General features: G+C 46.2%; 1 protein-coding gene across 1 annotated transcript in view; it reads right to left on the minus strand.

The window, feature by feature from the left end:
- FRAS1 (Fraser extracellular matrix complex subunit 1) overlaps nucleotides 1-13,595 on the minus strand; it is a 1,443,020-nt gene that overhangs the window by 1,330,699 nt on the left and 98,726 nt on the right. The window lies entirely within an intron of this gene.

Below are 13,595 nucleotides of genomic sequence, written 5' to 3' on the forward strand. Positions count from 1 at the left end.
TGAACAGCAGACTAGAGTATAAAGAAATAGTTCAAGTTTTTTTTCAAAGATCCTGTAACAACCATTTCGCTTGGGTCAGATACTGGCAGATAATGTACCTCATGTGGAGTACTTGGCTTTTCATTCAGAGGATTTGATATTTACACACAAAAATGATCTCACGATTATCATTCTGAAAACTTCTAACAGTACACTGGGGTTTACTGTGTGGTTCATGCTGCTGCACCTAAGATTCAGAAGCAGTCTGCCTATAGAATTTTCCTATCATGATCAACACAGGCATTGTTTTACAAATAAGGTCTTTAGTTGGCAGTGGTTTGCACTCTATGCAAGTAGGGACCCTCACTTGTCTGGATAAGGGAGTCACCCAGCTATAACCCCTGCTCACCCCCTTAGTAGCTTGGCACAAGCAGTCAGGCTTATCTCAGAGACAATGCGTAAAGTATCTGTACTCAGTAACAGCGAAAAACACCACAAGAGTACTCTACACCAGTTTAGGAAAACAGCCAAGAGTTATCTGAATAAAACAAAAACAAAATGACAAAAATCCAATATACACAAGCAAATAGAATTTTGAAGTTAAATCTCAGTAAAGCACTTAGAAACACAACAGCTCCAACTGGGGCTACCACTATGTCTTGATTAAGTTGTTGCCAACAGTCCAATGCCACTTGCAAGAGAGTGTGGGTCGTTCACTGAGTCACACGACCCCCAGGCACAGTACTGTAGAAAACAATGAGGAAACAGATGTTGCATGGAGTCGGGAGGTGAAGCGTCGCTGGAGTCGGTGCAGCACTGGTTCCTTACTGCTACCGGGGAGGTGACACGCCTGTTCCTTACTGCTAGGCAGGGGAGGTGAGGTGTAAGTTCCTTACTGCTGCTGAGGGAAGTGATGTGGGTTGGTGGTGAGGCGTTGGTTCCTTATGACCTGGTAGGGTCAATGAATCCAGCAGGTCCAGATGCAAGACGTCGACCTCAAGGTGAGGCGATCACACCACTGGGCCACAGGTGCTGCGGCAGAGTCCCATGGCACAGACCTTGGTAACACGGTACTCGGGACTCACGCTGTGGCAAGACTTCGGAAGCACTGAAGCGGTTTCAGAACTGCAGCGCTGGTCACAGTCGTTTCACTCAGCGGGGACCATGGTTCCTGTGCAGGCAGTGGCGCAGATTCGGACAGTGCCGCTGGTTCCAAAGAGGCCCTGGAGTCTATGCACTTAGTTTCTTCTTGGTTGCACCAGAACTCTCTCCAAAGGGCCCAGGAACTGGATTTGGCATCACTTGGTGAGTCAGGACTCTCAGCAAGAGAGCCCAGGTGCTAGCAGATGTAGTCTTTGATGTCCCTAAGATGTCTAACAGGAGGCAAACTCAGTTCAAGCCCTTGGAGAACCTTGGAAAGCAGGATGTAGAAAGCAAAGTCCAGTCCTTTCACTCCTAGGACAGAAGCAGCACTCCAGCATACCGAAGCAAGAGGCAGAATGACAGTCTCTCCTACAGCATCTAGCTCGTCTTCCTCGTAGGGTCTCTCTGCCCAGAAAGGTTTATTAAGTTGCGTTCTCAGAGGTCCAGTACTTACACTCATTTCTGCCTTTGAAGTAGGCAAACTTCAAAAATAAGTCTCTGTAGTGCAGAAGACACTTTTTTCTGCCCTGGCCCCACACACACTCCAAGGGGTTGGAGAGTGATGTGTAAGGGAAGGCATGGCCCTATTCAAGGTGCAAGTGTCAACTCCTCCCATCACTCCAGCACAGGATATGCAGGGCACACCTCAGCTCCCTTTGTGTGACTACCTAGAGTAAATTCACAAACAGCCCAACTGCTATCCTGGCCGGCAGAGGCACAAAGTGGTCAAGAAAGAAAAAAAACACTTTCTGAAAGTGGCATTTTCAAAATTACAATTTGAAAACCAATTTCACCAAAAGATGTATTTTTTAATTGTGAGTTCAGAGGCCCCAAACTCCACATCTCCATCTGCTCCCAATGGGAAATTACACTTGAGATATTTCAAGTCAATCCCTATGTTACCCTATGGGAGAGAAAGGCCTTGCAATTGTGAAAAACATACATGTCCTACCTTTTAAATACACTGCACCCGGACCATGAGGCTGCTTTGGGCCTACATTAGGAGTAGATCTGGTCTACCAAACATAAATAACTGAATTGTTTCCCTAGTTAAACAATCGACATGGTGGATGCAAGCTGATAAAGTTAACCTACCACCTGGGAGATAGGAAAGGATTTTGAAAACTCTCTCCTCATTACCATTTTAATAATGAGGGATCTAAAGAATTCTCATTCATATAATATAAAACAATACTCCATCTGTGCCTTGAAATTTATAGACCAAAACAAATTCACAAAAAAAAAAAAAGTTCCAACTTGCATCATTCTGGTGTAACCCTTATGTCAAAATAGACTGGAAAAAGATCTTCGGAAGAAGCTGGGTAGAGAAAGGAATGCTACAAATGAAAGGTCTAAGTCCACCCCACAGTTCTCTCTCTTTTCCAATGCTACACCTAAGACTTAAAATTACAGAACCATGTTTAATGTCCTAAAGCTCAAAGCCACTTTGAACAAATTAAAGCAACTAGCACACCAGGTATTAACTCTGTACAGAAGATATCTTCACTAGTAGATATAGCGGCAAGTGTCTTCAAACTTCTAGACAAAAATAATGAAAAAGCAATACATTCATTTAAAATAAATGGTAAAATGTGTCGCAAGTTGAACATACAATCCCTCTCGCCCATCATGTGTACAAATGTGTCCTAATATTATGACATTCTCTATCAAATCTAAAATATCTCCTTTATTGTTTAATGCAAATTCTGGACCATATTCCGACCATTCTGTACTCCAAAAAGGCAATGCAGGGGAGGCCTTCTATTTTATTGCAAAAGCAGACCTTTTTTGGAGGAAATTGAGTGAACTACTGTAGGAAAAGACCACCTTTTGCGTTATGCAACCCCAGTGGTTTCCCTGAACTGTTTTGATAGCTGTAGAACACTGCATTTTACCCCTGCTAAGCAGTGATAAAGTGCCTGTACTCACCTTTGAACATGTTGAAACTGGTATACACTTAATTGGCATACTAATTTGCCTGAACATCCCTCATACATGGTACAGTGTGGCCAAGGGCCTGTAAGTTAAATGTCACTAGTATATGTGCCATCGAAGCAAGCACAGACAGAAACCCAGCCAATTTATATAAAGCGCTTCCAGATTTTTGGGGACCATTGCTTACTAATGCCTTGAGATCTGTTATGACAGGCCCTCTAGTAGACACTTGGAGAGGGGCAATTATTGTCCCAATTTTTAAGAAGGGGGATAGGGCAGACCCATTATGCTATCGCCCAATCTCCCTGTTGGATAGCTCAGTCAAGATATTAGGCTGAGTGATTTTAAATAAGCTGGAAAACTGGGCAATGGAGATAAACTGTCTGTCAAAGGTGCAGTATGGGTCTCGTCTAGGGCTAGGTACAGTCGAACAAACACTTAACCTGACATTGATAGTCCAAAAATATACAAAAACAAAAAAGGGCTGTGTACATCTAGCGTTCATGGACCTGTCCTGTGCATTTGACACAGTTGACAGAGTGAAATTATGGATGGTCATGTTAAATATGGGGGTGGACAAAGATAAAATTGTTTTACTTAGCACACTTCATGCCTGTATTTCAGCACGAATCCGCTACTCCCAGGAGGGTGATTTAACTGATAAATTCTCCTCTTTAAAAGGGGTTAGACAGGTTGTGTGCTGGCCCCCTTTCTCTTTGTTCTCTATATAAATGGGTTGGAAAAGTTCCTTTGCGAAATGGGGAAGGAGTTTTGCCACTCATCAATAACTCTCCAATTCCAGTACGCCTGTACGAAGATGACGCCATACTCATTTCAAGGACAGCAAATGGTCCCCAAATTTTATTAAACACTTTTAATACATTCAAAATTAACAGATCAAAGTCATTTAGCAAAAACTAAAAATATTTCTTGGAAAGGGAAGAAATACTTAAGGTCCCATATTTTATGTATTTGGGGGTCCCCATTGATGTAGATTTTAATTGGAAAGTTTTAGTAAATGTACATTTAACAATTTCAAAGAGCCATAGATGCTCTTTTTAGATAAAAAAAAAAAAAAAAAACTGGGGCACAAACCCGTTAGAGATGTTGATTGTTTTTATTACTAAACGTCGTTCTATTGTGACATTTGGAGCAGGGGTCTGGGGCCGTGCTGAATGCTCGACTCTTCAGGTCGCTGGAAACAAGTTTTTAAGGAGGCTATTAGCAGTCCCGCAATCAACCTCAAAAATGTTTTGTCACGAAGAAGTGGGCCTGAGAGGTATATCTGATTACATAAAGCTTCAACCTGTATTGTTAGGGTTAAAAATTTGGTTAAATCCTGAAGCCCACTTGTGTACAACGGTGATCCAGGACTGTCTTTCATTATCACTGTCAATGGACATACCCTGGCTCAGATACGTTCACTCTTTCTCTCTCTTGGGGTAGGGGAGTTTTTCCTCACGCCAGACCTCCTGGCAAGACAGGACATTAAAAGGGTAAATGAGATATACAGGGAGTGCAGAATTATTAGGCAAGTTGTATTTTTGAGGATTAATTTTATTATTGAACAACAACCATGTTCTCAATGAACCCAAAAAACTCATTAATATCAAAGCTGAATATTTTTGGAAGTAGTTTTTAGTTTGTTTTTAGTTTTAGCTATGTTAGGGGGATATCTGTGTGTGCAGGTGACTATTACTGTGCATAATTATTAGGCAACTTAACAAAAAAAAATATATACCCATTTCAATTATTTATTATTACCAGTGAAACCAATATAACATCTCAACATTCACAAATATACATTTCTGACATTCAAAAACAAAACAAAAACAAATCAGTGACCAATATAGCCACCTTTCTTTGCAAGGACACACAAAAGCCTGCCATCCATGGATTCTGTCAGTGTTTTGATCTGTTCACCATCAACATTGCGTGCAGCAGCAACCACAGCCTCCCAGACACTGTTCAGAGAGGTGTACTGTTTTCCCTCCTTGTAAATCTCACATTTGATGATGGACCACAGGTTCTCAATGGGGTTCAGATCAGGTGAACAAGGAGGCCATGTCATTAGATTTCCTTCTTTTATACCCTTTCTTGCCAGCCACGCTGTGGAGTACTTGGACGCGTGTGATGGAGCATTGTCCTGCATGAAAATCATGTTTTTCTTGAAGGATGCAGACTTCTTCCTGTACCACTGCTTGAAGGTGTCTTTCAGGAACTGGCAGTAGGACTGGGAGTTGAGCTTGACTCCATCCTCAACCCGAAAAGGCCCAACAAGCTCATCTTTGATGATACCAGCCCAAACCAGTACTCCACCTCCACCTTGCTGGCGTCTGAGTCGGACTGGAGCTCTCTGCCCTTTACCAATCCAGCCACGGGCCCATCCATCTGGCCCATCAAGACTCACTCTCATTTCATCAGTCCATAAAACCTTAGAAAAATCAGTCTTGAGATATTTCTTGGCCCAGTCTTGACGTTTCAGCTTGTGTGTCTTGTTCAGTGGTGGTCGTCTTTCAGCCTTTCTTACCTTGGCCATGTCTCCGAGTATTGCACACCTTGTGCTTTTGGGTACTCCAGTGATGTTGCAGCTCTGAAATATGGCCAAACCGGTGGCAAGTGGCATCGTGGCAGCTGCACGCTTGACTTCTCAGTTCATGGGCAGTTATTTTGCGCCTTGGTTTTTCCACACGCTTCTTGCGACCCTGTTGACTATTTTGAATGAAACGCTTGATTGTTCGATGATCACGCTTCAGAAGCTTTGCAATTTTAAGAGTGCTGCTTCCCTCTGCAAGATATCTCACTATTTTTGACTTTTCTGAGCCTGTCAAGTCCTTCTTTTGACCCATTTTGCCAAAGGAAAGGAAGTTGCCTAATAATTAGGCACACCTGATATAGGGTGTTGATGTCATTAGACCACACCCCTTCTCATTACAGAGATGCACATCACCTAATATGCTTAATTGGTAGTAGGCTTTCGAGCCTATACAGCTTGGAGTCAGACAACATGCATAAAGAGGATGATGTGGTCAAAATACTCATTTGCCTAATAATTCTGCACTCCCTGTACTGGCACAAAATTTAGGACTCAAAATCAAATACAGCTACAGATAGAAATCAGGAGAGGAAGCAGTTACAGCAACCATATCCAATGTTATATTTGGTCACTATTAGTTCTGAGCGGCAAAGGTTATTACTCACCAGGCTACATCTGAATATACTACATTATTTAGTAGCATTTCCTACCTGCGGGACTTGGTTTAAGAATCTCCCGCCATGCTGTTGTGATGGAAAAACATCCCAAAGCACTTTGCACTTTGTTCTTTTTTGCACTCTTTATGATACTCCAAGAAAAAGGTTTTTACGTCCTGTCTTTTTAGCCAAAGGCACTAGAACTAGCCATCTTGCCTTCTCTTATTTATATAATTTGGGAGACGTAGAGACATTAGCATTTAAATAGGTGTGAAATGCCTCCCAACAGCAAACAATAGGGACCTAAAAGGGCATAAATGACCCCTCTGAACCTACCAGACTGTGGAACGTGGGTATATGAGCATCCTTTTAACATTACACTGCCAAATCCTGTTTGACAGGTCTGCTGGGGTTTTACATACCACCCTTGGGATTCACTTCAAAGAGGCGTCCCCGGTCACAGTAAGATGTTCGATGACACCTGGGCAGGGACGTTCTTTTGTCCCCCTCAGCTAGGCAGGCTCTTATCACAGTGGGGCACATGTTGACATTACAGTGTTAAGTTCAAATCATATTCTTTATTCATCTTTAGCAAATCAAAACCATAAATTGCATCATCAATACATACAATGTGCAGCAGATAATTTTCAGTGTGTGTGTGTGTGTGTATATATATATATATATATATATATATATATATATATATACATACATACATACATACACACACACACATATACACACATACATATACACACACATATACATATACACACACCCATACACACACACACACATACATACACACACACAGCCTCCAGGATCCATACGCCTCTAAGAGCCTACTCAGACTATAAAAACACTGAACACATACAGTGACCCTACATAGATATATCTACATTATCATAGTTCCTGCCAGGCTCCTCCACGACCCCCCCTCCAACTTTCCCTAGGTCTCCCTTCTTTTCCAGTGTCCTTATTTTGTTTCTTTCGTGTAGTATTAGGTTCTCCATCTACTCCCATCGCTCATTTTCAATCTGTCCTCTTCCTTTAGCTTTATTTCCCTTTACAACCTTTTTCTCACCTGCTGCGTCGGCTCACAAGTAAAACTTAAGAATTGCTGACAAAGAAAATATCTGGCATGACATAAATTTGTCACATCTTAAAAAGAAGCACTTGGCCCTACCCTAGCTTAAATGTACGCATCATTGTGATTGGGAGTGTGTAGGAAGGTAGCCTCTTTCTAGCCTTGTTACCTCCACTTTTGGCCTGTTTGTGAGTATATGTCGGGGTGTTTTCACTGTCTCACTGGGATCCTGCTAGCCAGGGCCCGGTGCCCATAGTGAAAACCCTATGTTGTCAGTGTGTTTGTTGTGTGTCACTGGGATCCTGCTAGCCAGGACCCCAGTGCTCATAAGTTTGTGGCCTATATGTATGTGTTCCCTGTGTGGTGCCTAACTGTATCACTGAGGCTCTGCTAACCCGAACCTCAGTGGTTATGCTCTCTCTGCTTTCCAGATTTGTCACTAACAGGCTAGTAACTAAATCTACCAATTCACATTGGCATACTGGTACAACCATATAATTCCCCTGTATATGGTACTGAGGTACCCAGGGTATTGGGGTTCCAGGAGATCCCTATGGGCTGCAGCATTTCTTTTGCCACCCATAGGGAGCTCTGACAATTCTTGCACAGGCCTGCCACTGCAGCCTGAGTGAAATAACATCCATGTTATTTCACAGCCATTTACCACTGCACTTAAGTAACTTATAAGTCACCTATATGTCTAACCCTCACGTGGTGAAGGTTGGGTGCAAAGTTACTTAGTGTGTGGGCACCCTGGCACTAGCCAAGGTGCCCCCACATCGTTCAGGGCAAATTCCCCGGACTTTGTGAGTGCGGGGACACCATTACACGCGTGCACTATACATAAGTCACTACCTATGTATAGCGTCACAATGGTAACTCCGAAAACGGCCATGTAACATGCCTAAGATCATGGAATTGCCACCCCAATACCATTCTAGTATTGAGGGACAATTCCACAATCCCCCGGGTCTCTAGCACAGAACCCGGGTACTGCCAAACTGCCTTTCTGGGGTTTCCACTGCAGCTGCTGCCAACCCCTTAGACAGGATTCTGCCCTCCTGGGGTCCAGGCAGCCCCGGCCCAGGAAGGCAGAACAAAGGATTTCCTCTGAAAGAGGGTGTTACACCCTCTCCCTTTGGAAATACAGTAGGTGTGAAGGGCTGAGGAGGCGTAGCCTCCCCCAGCCTCTGGAAATGCTTTGATGTGCACAGACGGTTCAGTGATCCCCCAGCCCTGCTCTGGCGTGAAATTGGACAAAGGAAAGGGGAGTGACCACTCCCCTGACCTGCACCTCCCAGGGGAGGTGCCCAGAGCTCCTCCAGTGTGCTCCAGACCTCTGCCATCTTGGAAACAGAGGTGCTGCTGGCACACTGGACTGCTCTGAGTGGCCAGTGCCAGCAGATGACGTCAGAGACTCCTTCTGATAGGCTCTTACCTGTGTTGCTAGCCTATCCTCCTTCCTAAGTAGCCAAACCTCCTTTTCTGGCTATTTAGGGTCTCTGCTTTTGGGAATTCTTTAGATAACGAATGCAAGAGCTCAGAGTTCCTCTGCATCTCTCTTCACCTTCTGCCACGGAATCGACCGCTGACTGCTCAGGAAGCCTGCAAAACCACAACAAAGTAGCAAAGACGACTACTGCAACCTTGTATCGCTGATCCTGCCGCCTTCTCGACTGTTTTCCTGGTGGTGCCTGCTGTGGGGGTAGTCTGCCTCCTCTCTGCACTAGAAGCTCCGAAGAAATCTCCCGTGGGACGGAATCCTCCCCCTGCAACCGCAGGCACCAAAAGAACTGCATCACCGGTCCTCTGGGTCCCCTCTCAGCACGACGAGCGTGGTCCCTGGAACTCAGCAACTCTGTCCAAGTGACTCCCACAGTCCAGTGACTCTTCATTCCAAGTTTGGTGGAGGTAACTCCTTGCCTCCCCACGCTAGACTGCATTGCTGGGTACCGCATGATTTGCAGCTGCTCTGGCTCCTGTGCACTCTTCCAGGATTTCCTTTGTGCACAGCCAAGCCTGGGTCCCTGACACTCTAACTTGCAGTGCACAACCTCTTGAGTTGTCCTCCGGCGTAGGATCTCCTTTTGTGACTTCGGGTGAGCTCTGGTTCACTCTTCTTCGTAGTGCCTGTTCCAGCACTTCTGCAGGTGCTGCCTGCTTCTGTGAGGGCTCCCTATCTTGCTGGGCACCCCACTGTCTCCTCACGCAATTGGCGACATCCTGGTCCCTCCTGGGCCACAGCAGCATCCAAAAACCCTAACCGCGACCCTTGCAGCTAGCAAGGCTTGTTTGCGGTCTTTCTGCGTGGGAACACCTCTGCAAGCTTCTTCACGACGTGGGACATCCATCCTCCAAAGGGGAAGTTCCTAGTCCTCTTCGTTCTTGCAGAATCCACAGCTTCTACCATCCGGTGGCAGCTTCTTTGCATCCTCAGCTGGCATTTCCTGGGCATCTGCCCAATCTCGACTTTGTCGCGACTCTTGGACTTGGTCCCCTTGTTCCACAGGTACTCTCATCCGGAAATCCACCTTTGTTGCACTGCTGGTGTTGGTCTTCCTTGCAGAATTCCCCTATCACGACTTCTGTGCTCTCTGGGGAATATAGGTGCACTTTACACCTACTTTTCAGGGTCTTGAGGTGGGCTATTTTTCTAACTCTCACTATTTTCGTACAGTCCCAGCGACCCTCTACAAGCTCACATAGGTTTGGGGTCCATTCGTGGGTCGCATGCTGCTCTCCATAGCTACATTCTATCAGCCTAAGCTGCTAGAAACACCTCTTCTCCACTAATAAGGGATACCTGGTCCTGGTACAGAGTGTAAGTACCCCTTGGTACCCACTACAAGCCAGGCCAGCCTCCTACAAGAACCTCCCAGGGGAGGTGCCCAGAGCTCCTCCAGTGTGCTCCAGACCTCTGCAATCTTGGAAACAGAGATGTTGGGGGCACACTGGACTACTCTGAGTGGCCAGTGCCAGCAGGTGACGTGAGGGCTCTCCGAGTTGCTGAGCGCCCCCTCTGTCTCTTCCTCCAAAAGGAGACATCCTGGTCCTTCCTGGTCCTCAGCAGCACCCAAAAACCTCTACCGCGACCCTTGCAGATAGCAAGGCTTGTTTGTGGTATTTCTGCGTGGGAACACTTCTGCAAGCCTCATCGCGACGTTGGACATCGGTCTTCCAAAGGAGAAGTTCCAAATCCTCTTCTTTCTTGCAGAACTCAAAGCTTCTTCCATCCGGAGGCAGCTTCCTTACACCTTCATCCAGCCCCCTCCATCACCACCCTCCCCCCCCGCCCCATCACCCCCTCCTCACCCCCCCCCAACCCCCCCCCCAACCCCCTGGAAACAGTTGAGAAAGCCAGCAGGATGAAGCGATACAAGGTTGCTATTAGTCATCTTGCTACTTTGTTGCGGTTTTGCAGGCGTCCTGAGCAGTCAGCTGTCAATCCTTTGGCAGAAGGTGAAGAGGGAGATGCAGAGGAACTCTTGTGAGCTCTTGCATTCGTTATCTGGTGAGATCCCCAAAGCAAAGACCCTAAATAGCCAGAAAAGGAGGTTTGGCTACCTAGGAAGGAGGATTGGCTACCAAGAGAGGTAAGAGCCTATCAGAAGGAGCCTCTGACGTCACCTGCTGGCACTGGCCACTCAGAGAAGTCCAGTGTGCCACAAACACACCTGTTTCCAAGATGGCAGAGATCTGGGACACACTGGAGGAGCTCTGGGCACCTCCCCTGGAAGGTGCAGGTCAGGGGAGTGGTCACTCCCCTTTCGTTTGTCCAGTTTCGCCCCAGAGCAGGGCTGGGGGATCCCTGAACCGGTTTAGACTGGCTTATGTAGAGATGGGCACCATCTGTGCCCATCAAAGCACTTCCAGAGGCTGGGGAAGGCTACTCCTCCCCAGCCCTCACACCTATTTCAAAAGGGAGAGGGTGTTACACCCTCTCTCAGAGGAAGTCCTTTGTTCTGCCTTCCTGGGCCAGGGCCAGGGCTGCCTGGACCCCAGGGGGGCAGAAACCTGTCTGAGGGGTTGGCAGCAGCTGCAGTGCAGACCCTGAAAAGGCAGTTTGGCAGTACCCGGGTTCTGTGCTAGAGACCTGGGGGATCATGGAATTGTCCCCCCCAATGCCAGAATGGCACTGGGGTGACAATTCCATGATCTTAGACATGTTACACGGCCATGTTCGGAGTTACCATTGTGACGCTGTACATAGGTAGTGACCTATGTACAGTGCACACATGTAATGGTGTCCCCGCACTCACACAGTCAGAGGAATTTGCTCTGAATGATGTGGGGGCACCTTGGCTAGTGCCAGGGTGCCCACACACTAAGTAACTTTGCACCCAACCTTCACCAGGTAAAGGTTAGCCATATAGGTGACTTATAAGTTACTTAAGTGCAGTGGTAATTGGCTGTGAAATAACGTGAATGTTATTTCACTCAGGATGCACTGGCAGGCCTGTGTAAGAATTGTCAGAGTTCCCTATGGGTGGCAAAAGAAATGCTGCATCCTATAGGGATTTCCTGGAACCCAAATACCCTGGGTACCTCGGTACCATTTAATAGGGAATTATATGGGTGTACCAGTATGCCAATGTGAATTGGTAAATTTAGTCATTAGTCTGTTAGTGACAAATTTGGAAAGCAGAGAGAGCATAACCACTGAGGTTCTGGTTAGCAGAGCCTCAGTGAGACAGATAGGCATAACACAAGGAACACATACATATAGGCCACAAACTTATGAGCACTGAGCTCCTGGCTAGTAGGGTCCCAGGGACACAAACATACTGACAACATAGGGTTTTCACTATGAGCACTGGCCCCTGGCTAGCAGGATCCCAGTGAGACAGTGAAATCACCCTGACATACTCACAAACAGGCCAAAAGTGGGGGTAACAAGGCTAGAAAGAGGCTACTTTCTCACACTGGAACAAAGCAGATCCACTCACCACACTGCTCTCCACCGATTACCTACTGATTTTCCTTGAGAACTCTACATCAGCGCTAGCGGGCACCCAGGCCCTACTGGAAAGATTCAATACCTATTCTGGCATGAGAGTGAACTGGCGCAAGTCCCAAATAATCCCCACTCTCCAGGGCCATCAAGGCTCACTTAACCTACAGGTGTTATTATGGGAACACAACTGTTCACAATATCTTTGGGTTAAAACATATCAAAACACTACTGACTTATCAGAAGGAAAATAGGGAGAGCAACTAGGGAACTAAACAGTTGCGCAGAATTTTGAAGCATGTTACTATTCCATGTGGCAAGCAGAGTTGCATTACTAAGATGTTGGTGCTCTTGCCGTTGTTATACTATTTTAGGGTGCTCCCAATGTGGATCCCCAGAACTGTATTCATAGAGCTGGACTCCACTGTGATACTTCTCTAGGGGACAGGGCGCAGCCAAGTGGCTTTAGCAACCCTGAAGCGACCAACAGCGACGAAGGGCTGGCAGTTCCAGACTTCGAGAATTACTACTTGGCAGCGTAGTTGTAGTGAATGACAGTTGGTGGCAAGTAGACTGTCCGCTGAACGCGAGGCAAGTATGGAGGTCACGAGTACCACTGAGCTAAAAAAAACATTTTATTGTGAATAGTACGCCTGAGTGGTCGGGACTAAACGGAGTTCAGGATACTACACTGCTGCTGGGCATGCTGCCTACAGAAAACACACACAGTTACTCTATATTCCCCAGATATCCAAAATGCGAGCCCTATTGAAGCTACCACACGGGAGAGACTGGAGGGTGTTAGCAGCATGGACGAAAGCAGGAGCACTGAAATTGGGTGACATATAGGGACAAAACCCTACTCCCATTTGAAGACTTTCGATATGACTAGGACCTTTTGGACGGGCGCCTTCTGCTTCATAGAGTTTTGATGACTGCAATGAAAAAACACTGGAAGACCGGGCTCGCTAAGCTGCGGTTGCATAAAGTTTGTGAGTATGTTGTCACTCCTGTAAGGCGGTTTAAAGAAGTCACATCTTTGCAGGTCGCTTGGGGAAGACTCAATACAGGATAAGGATTGGGAGGCTATTTTAGAGAGGCCACCTAAGGCTTCAAGGAACACCCACTTCTGACTGATACACGTCTATGTGCTCCACAGGGCATACCTCACGTACGGTTAGCTCAACCGTCAATTCCACATAACCAATGCACATTGTCCTAGATCTGGGAAAGTGGGGGCGGACATTGTTCTGGGAGCAGGTCACAAATATCCTGACTGATATTATTGACTGATATTACTGAACAGGA

Source organism: Pleurodeles waltl, chromosome 1_2 (genome assembly GCF_031143425.1).
Source record: "Pleurodeles waltl isolate 20211129_DDA chromosome 1_2, aPleWal1.hap1.20221129, whole genome shotgun sequence".
Lineage (NCBI taxonomy): Eukaryota > Metazoa > Chordata > Amphibia > Caudata > Salamandridae > Pleurodeles > Pleurodeles waltl.